The 6,797-nt window shown below is 37.2% G+C and overlaps 2 pseudogenes; both read right to left on the reverse strand.

Moving 5' to 3' along the window:
* Window positions 1-3,056: 3,056 nt before the first annotated feature.
* On the reverse strand, window positions 3,057-3,827 carry LOC149176236 (putative inactive receptor kinase At1g27190 pseudogene; annotated as a pseudogene).
* A 2,037-nt stretch (window positions 3,828-5,864) lies between these two features.
* LOC149176237 (putative inactive receptor kinase At1g27190 pseudogene) lies at window positions 5,865-6,323 on the reverse strand (annotated as a pseudogene).
* Between the last annotated feature and the right edge of the window lie 474 nt (window positions 6,324-6,797).

Consider the following 6,797-nt stretch of genomic DNA (forward strand, 5'->3'; position numbering starts at 1 on the left):
TTTGTTTAGACTATATTTTTTTTTGTAAAATTGAGTATCTTTTGAATAACCATGTCTCTCCACAATTGGTTGTTTTGTTATTTGGTAAATGTGCTTTTCTTAAGGAAACGAAATTATTGTTTACATGCTAAGACAAAGATGTATTTATTATGTCAAATTCACCCTTGACCTCATTGCTACATATAACATATCCATGGGTTATGAAGGATGTTGGGACTTTTTAATGGGAGACCATAGTTAACTTTGTTAAAGATATGAATGTGACAACATGACATTATTGACCTCATGAATGAGATAATTTTCTTTTATTTTAACAATTTTATAGAACATTTAATTGTTGCTATGGATACCAGTGGTACAATAAAACTATTGGATTTAGAAGAAGTAAAAAGTAAAAAGTAAGTTAAGTTATTTAACAAAGAGTATGTTAAAAATGGAATGGGGTTGTAGTGATGTTTTAGTTTCTTATATATAATTTACTGCCTAATAAAAATTCATGGTTGCTTTAGTACTTAATAGACAAACCTAAAGATTTGGGATATTAGACACAAGGGTTGAATTCACACTTATACAGGGTACACTTGTTGTGCCAATCTAGTAAAATTTTATTTAAATAGTTATTGGTTGGTGTCAAATGGGAAAGAAAATATGAGAGAGGTATACTTAATTTTCTTTTGACATCCTTATTATAAAGATTTAATTCCTTTTTCTAGTAAATAAACTAATTAATTAAAACTAAACATTTTAAAAATAAATTACTTTATGTGATATCTAATTTATTTGATAATATTAATAAGGAAAAAATTAGTAAACTTATTATGTGATCTAACTTCTAAAAAACTCATGCATATTTTGAAGCCAACTAGTATTAAATAAAATGCATAGATTTCCACTGAAAAAATCTTCTTATTCCACGAAAACAAAAATAAAGCAATTTAGCAATTTTATTAAAATTCATCTTTAAAAACAATTTAACAATTTTATTAAAATTCATCTTTACTCCATGTCACATATATTTCTTAATAAAACCATATATATTTCTTATTAAGATAATATCTATATATATATTTTTGGTAGGTAACCACCCACAAGGACTTTGAACAAATGACCTATCACGAAGAGTACTTTAACAGTGCACCCATTCACCATCAATCCAAAACCCCATCAACTAAAATAATATCCATATTACTTAAAATACACTTCTTGATTAAATTAACGAGTAGTTAACTACTCATAGATGTGTGATCATTACCCCATTGTAGAAATGGCCACATAACAAAACCTACACCATATGTTCGCTGAGACTAAGCGCCACCAAAGCCACGGGAATAACTAGTACACTATATTGACCCTAGGTCGATGTACAGCCATGGAGTTTATTTTTTTAAGTTGTCAACGGCTGCTAAAATCTTTGAAGCGAATATGCTTCGTGTGAGTCTCGAGGAAACCGGATGAGATTTCACCCGTGCTGATAATCCCTAAGTTGAAAAATATATTTTTTATTTAATTACAACCATTACATGGTAGGTGATGGTGTCATTCGGTTGATCTTCCTCCATCGGTGTTCACGTCCACAGTGACGACAGTGGTTATGGCCAAGATTTATACAAGGCAACTCTTATTTCCAATTTTAGTAATATAAATGCTATCTGACATGCGAGCGGAATAGCCATCGTCCTTTGAGTGACAGCACGTGGAGAGAGAGGGCGAGTGTGGAGAGGGTACTCCATGACTATTCCCCTCGCATGTCAAATAGCATTTATATTGCTATAGGGTCAGAAATAGCAGTCGCCTTTATACAATGCATCTGGTAGGAGGTAATGGATCGTTTACTCACAGGGTATGATACGCGAGCCTTTGACAAGAAAGGAATATTTTGGAGGCGCTGATATCGGCTTGATTGAAATCAATGAGATATCTACTACTCATTTTGATATTTTTGATGAGTTTAAAGTTTTTTAATATGTTTTGAACAATAATTATATCAGAATTTATTTGTCAACAAGTTTTGAACTAGTGAGTGTAATTCATCATCAAAATAAAAATTACATTTACTGATTCGAAAAATATTAACAAATAAATTTTAATATAATTATCATCAAAAAAATTATATTAAAAACTTAATATAAATCACAAAAACTTAAATTTAATAAATTTAAAACCCTCACTCTTGACAACTTCTTCTCTTATTCCTTCTCGTATGGGCTTCCCCTCTCTATAAATCACGTTTAGAAGTTGTGCAACTCCAAGACCGAACCCAATTCCATTAGGGATCTATACATTACATGAACACATTTGTTTGAATCATATGCGTTATACCTAAATCTAATTTAAAAGAAAAACATGAACACTATCCCCAACAAACACGTCTCGTTCCAGCACTTCCGAGACTCCCCCTGATACACTTTATGAACATAATATCTTAGAAAGTAATCAGCTTTACTTATTAAAAGAAATTATGAGAAGGTGAGTCATATTCGAGAAAACTGTCTAGCAGTATTAACACTACGGTATCTCAATGTTTCAAGTTGTTGTCATCGTTAAGGGCTAAGACATTTTTCACTTCATTGTAGCCATGCGAAATCATGTTGGTATTGATATATTAAGTATTTACGCCGTAAGGCGTCTCCATTTGAATGAATTACCCTGGCCGTCGTTGTGTCCTATTATTCACCGTAGATTTGTGGTGTTAGACGATCAAACAAAACTTGATCGTTGATCAAAAATTAAAACGGTTCATGAAACTGAAACGGTTCATGAATTTTCGTCCTCGCCGTTCACCCTAAGATCTGGTCTTTCTGAGTCTAATTTCCAGAAATTGCCTATTTCCTTTTGCACCACCAACGCCGAACAGAGCAGCAATGATAAGAAGAATGATGTCGAAAATATTTGCATCAACATCGATCTTGAATGCATGGTTTGTCTTGATCAATTCAAGGATGGTGATAAATGCCTTGTGTTACCAAAATGTAGCCATTGTTTCCATGTTCCCTGTGCAGATGTTTGGCTCTCCCAGCGCTCCATATGCCCCATTTGCAGAGGCAGTGTTGAAATTATTAATGTTGATCAACACCCATGTGGGCCAATGCGTTCATCTCGCACTTGAAATCTTTTTCAGACTGTGCTGAACATGGCCGGAGTCTTTTTACTGCCAGCAAAGATTGATCTGGCAGTTTGCCTTTGTAGATTATACCTTTCCTTCCCTGCAAAACGATATTGTCTTCGCTGAAGTTGCCAGTAACCGCCACAAGATCAGCCAATCTCATCTTCCTGATGGGCATCTCGAACGAGCAAACTTTAACAGATCTCCGAGCTCGGACATATTTCTTCCAATCGTTGGGCTCATTGGTACTTGGCGGTGGGATTTTGACAGATCTGCTTTTTGCTTCAGAAATCATCCAATGAAGACCAAGTAAAATCCAGACAATTAACACTATGCCAAATAGAAGAAAAGCCTCAACAACCATGGGATTGTTCGGTGCTGTGCACGTCTTTGAAAGGGGAGGCCCACATAGCCCAGGGTTACCCTGAAAATTAGAGGCAGAAAAGTTGTGAGTGAATGAAGGTATATTTCCAGTAAGCTTGTTGTTTGCTACATCGAAGTCCTTGAGATGGTCGATCCGTGTCAATTGCCAGGGAATTTCCCCTGTAAGTTGATTTCCATTCAGGCGGAGGATATTGAGGTATGTGCAATTATGAACCTCAGCATGAATAGGTTCCATAAACTTGTTCTGGGAGAGATCAATGGTTACCAGAAAAGGAAGCCATTGGCAGAGCTCCTTGGGAATGGTACCCGTAGGACTGTTTTGAGAGAGATCCAAGCTCATCATACTCTTGCAGTTCTGTACTCCAGATGGAAACTCAGCTTGAAACCCCAACTCTTGAAGCGAAACTGACTTCACTTTGTTATCATCATCATGCCAACAAGTAATTCCCAGAAAATTGCAAATAAACCCATTGTTAGTGTTCCGGAAGTTGCAGGTGCGGAGGTTCCCTTGAGGGTCCTTCAATTCCTTGTAAGTAGTCTAAAGACACTGTACATCGTTTCCTGGAGAAATGGTCTCGGATGAACTGAGGCATATGAGTTGGAAAATGAGTAGCATGAGCCGTAGCAAGCCCAAACACCCAAAAATTGTCATGGCTTAATCAGTGCTCTCCTGTCGTTTCAAACACAATCCTGTACCTGCCTAATCTCAACAAATGGCCGCTGCTCACCCAGCTCAAACAGGATTGCTGGTATCCAAGTGCAAGAATGAATCGCTTACTGAGGTTAATGTCTCATTGGCCAGCCCCTAATTATAATACCCACAACAAATTTTCCACATCAGAAAATGAAAATTGAGAAATCCATGAGATGGACAAACGAAAGGGGTATCGCCGTGTGCATCTTGTCTTCTGGTGTGTACTTTTCGCGGGCAGCTTCCGATGGCAAATCCATGGCGATTTCTACGTCTTCTCCACTGCATCGTAGTCTTGGTTTGTCTTGATCAATTCAAGGATGGTGATAAATGCCTTGTGTTACCAAAATGTAGCCATTGTTTCCATGTTCCCTGTGCAGATGTTTGGCTCTCCCAGCGCTCCATATGCCCCATATGCAGAGGCAGTGTTGAAATTATTAATGTTGATCAACACCCATCGACCGAAAAGCCTCAGAATTCAGTGGAGATTAACCCTACAGAAGAACAGGCACTTGGGCCTCAGTTAGATATTATGGGTAATATTAATTATGATTCTCACGCGGATAATGTCATCATTGCGATTCCTTTATAGAATAGATAGTTCATAATTTTTCTTGAAATTTTGTTGCGGATTGTATTGGTTTTTCTGTGTAGTGAATTGAGTTGTGTAAGATTTGTATTCACAATTTTGTAATCCAATGTACTCCTGTCGTATTTTTATTTTGAAGATAATATTGCATCGATGTAGAATAAAACCATTTATTCTTGAGCAGGGTAGTCATACTTTTTACATGTGAAATTTCATTTTGGATTGCTTTTGCCTTCCAAGGTAATATGGGATATATGTGAAATAGAACTACTTATTCTTTAACAAGGTAATCATAGTTTTTACATGTGAAATTCTGCTTCCTTTATTAATTCTAGGCCTGTAGGTTTGAAGCAGCCCTTTTATTTTTATTTTTTCCATATATGAATTATTGGATTAGTGTCTGGAATTTGTGAATTTGATATTTTGTGCCAGCATTACGCTTGGCATACATCAATGCTTACATTCCATTTTTCCAAAATCCATTTTTCCAAAATTGGGACTCTGGGACTCTGAATTTGACATTTTCTGTGAGTATTTTGGGTGGCATATATAAATGCTGAAAGCCTATTTTCCCCAAAGTTGGAGCTGTTGCCATGTATAAATGTTACTAATCATCTAATACTTAGTATGGTGAAGGTGGTTTAATGTCTTGCGGAGGCTATTTCATCAGTTTCAGGATAATTTATGCATTAACACAATTTCATGTAAATTTGTTATGGGATAAAGTAGATGTTCCTAAACTGCAGGAGACATGATCATGTAAATACTCAGCAATATTTTGTGCCTATATCTCAAGTTAATCTAAGAATGTTGCCATGAACAACTATGTGGAATGCTACCTCTATCTGAGGAGAGGTAATATTTTATTTTGCTAAGGGCCCAAACATCGATTGGGAGGGATGCCCTGGCCACCTTCAAACCAGACTGTTAAAACTACTAGAAATTGGATATGGAAATTGAAGTTGACACTAAGTGGAATTAGCTGGCATAGTTGGATCACAAATCCATGGCCAAATTGTCAATGGATCCCTGGGATGATTCTGAAATTTCAAACCTTCAATGAAAAAGAAAGCTGAATTCTCAGTCCGTTCTAACTTCTACCAAACGCCTCTTCTCACTGAAATCATCCAATGAAGACCAAGTAAAATCCAGCCAATTAACACTATGCCAAATAGAAGAAAAGCCTCAACAACCATGGGATTGTTCGGTGCTATGCACGTCTTTGAAAGGGGAGGCCCACATAGCCCAGGGTTACCCTGAAAATTAGAGGCAGAAAAGTTGTGAGTGAATGAAGGTATATTTCCAGTAAGCTTGTTGTTTGCTACATTGAAGTCCTTGAGACGGTCGATCCGTGTCAATTGCCAGGGAATTTCCCCTGTAAGTTGATTTCCATTCAGGCGGAGGATATTGAGGTATGTGCAATTATGAACCTCAGCAGGAATAGGTTCCATAAACTTGTTCTGGGAGAGATCAATGGTTACTAGGAAAGGAATCCATTGGCAGAGCTCCTTGGGAATGGTACCCGTAAGACTGTTTTGAGAGAGATCCAAGCTCATCATACTCTTGCAGTTTTGTACTCCAGATGGAAACTCACCTTGAAGCCCCAACTCTTGAAGCGAAATTGACTTCACTTTGTTATCATCATCATGCCAACAAGTAATTCCCAAAAAATTGCAAATAAACCCATTGTTAGTGTTCCGGAAGTTCCAGGTGCGGAGGTTCCCTTGAGGGTCCTTCAATTCCTTGTAAGTAGTCTAAAGACACTGTACATCGTTTCCTGGAGAAATGGTCTCGGACGAACTGAGGCATATGAGTTGGAGAATGAGTAGCATGAGCCGTAGCAAGCCCAAACACCCAAAAATTGTCATGGCTTAATCAGTTCTCTCCTGTCGTTTCAAACACATTCCTGTACCTGCCTAATCTCAACAAATGGCCGCTGCTCACCCAGCTCAAACAGGATTGCTGGTATCCAAGTGCAAGCATGAATCGCTTACTGAGGTTAATGTCTCATTGGCCAGCCCCTAATTATA

This window comes from Pinus tabuliformis, chromosome 4_1, assembly GCF_031772625.1.
Source record: "Pinus tabuliformis cultivar Carrire ecotype Pingquan chromosome 4_1, CPIR1, whole genome shotgun sequence".
NCBI lineage: Eukaryota > Viridiplantae > Streptophyta > Pinopsida > Pinales > Pinaceae > Pinus > Pinus tabuliformis.